At 60.5% G+C, this 873-nt stretch overlaps 1 protein-coding gene across 1 annotated transcript in view; it reads left to right on the top strand.

Moving 5' to 3' along the window:
* Nucleotides 1-873, top strand: part of PKD1L2 (polycystic kidney disease 1-like 2) — a 104,376-nt gene that overhangs the window by 89,196 nt on the left and 14,307 nt on the right. The gene's annotated exons all lie outside the window — the stretch shown is intronic.

Genomic DNA, 873 nt, shown 5'->3' with positions numbered 1-873 from the left:
CCTAGTCCTTGAATCCGTCAAAGTTGTGGAAGTGTCAGAGAGGGCATGCAGGGGTCAGTAAGATTTGGGGGAGGAGAGGGCGCTTGTGGGTCAGCGTGGGCGAACGCGCATTGGGGAAGGCACGGGACTCTGCGCCTGGGATGGCACTGCAGAGGCCCAGAGGGTAGAGCTGGGAAATGACCCTCAAGGAAGGGGAAGGTGGAGCCCATTGCACCTGGGGACAGAGAGGTCTTCTCGTGGCAGAGGTGGAACCTGGTTTCCCACGCCCCTGGGGGACTGCCCTGCTGTCCTTGTTTCCACAGACCCCTACGCCGTGTTCCGAGCACGAAGAAACAGCAGCAGGGACGTCTACCAGCCGCCTCTTGCCGCCGCCATCGAGAAGATGAAAACCACCCGCCTCAAGGAACAGAAAGCGTTTGCCCTGGTCAGAGAGATCCTGGGTATGCCGCCTTCCCGCCGCTGTGCTCAGCACAGCCCGGCACAGACACGCTTCCTGCGCAACCTTCCAGGAGGCCCCACACTGCTGCTGGGCCTCGGTTCCCCTAGATGTCGACACACCCCAGCTTCTCCCCTAAACATAAATCCTTCAGGGGCCCCTCATGGCCCTTAGGATAAAGTCTAAACTCCCTCTGTGGCTCCAGTGGCTCCAGCCACCTTGAGTGCCTTCTCTGGGCTGCTGTGCCCCAAGCGGCAGTCACACTGGCCTCTGCTGCGCTGGAGACCCCGGCCTGCTCCCAACCCCAGGCCTCTGCCCAGGATGTAATGTTTCACCTGCCCGGGGTGTGCTCACCCCTCTCCCCACCTCCTCTTCTGGCTAATTCCTCTTATTTTTTAAATCTCAGCCCAAACACGGTGTCTTCAGAGAGGCCTCCC

This window comes from Propithecus coquereli, unplaced genomic scaffold (genome assembly GCF_000956105.1).
Source record: "Propithecus coquereli isolate 6110/MARCELLA unplaced genomic scaffold, Pcoq_1.0 Scaffold280, whole genome shotgun sequence".
In the NCBI taxonomy this organism is placed as follows: Eukaryota; Metazoa; Chordata; class Mammalia; order Primates; family Indriidae; genus Propithecus; species Propithecus coquereli.
This window is presented reverse-complemented; position numbering and strand designations above follow the sequence as displayed.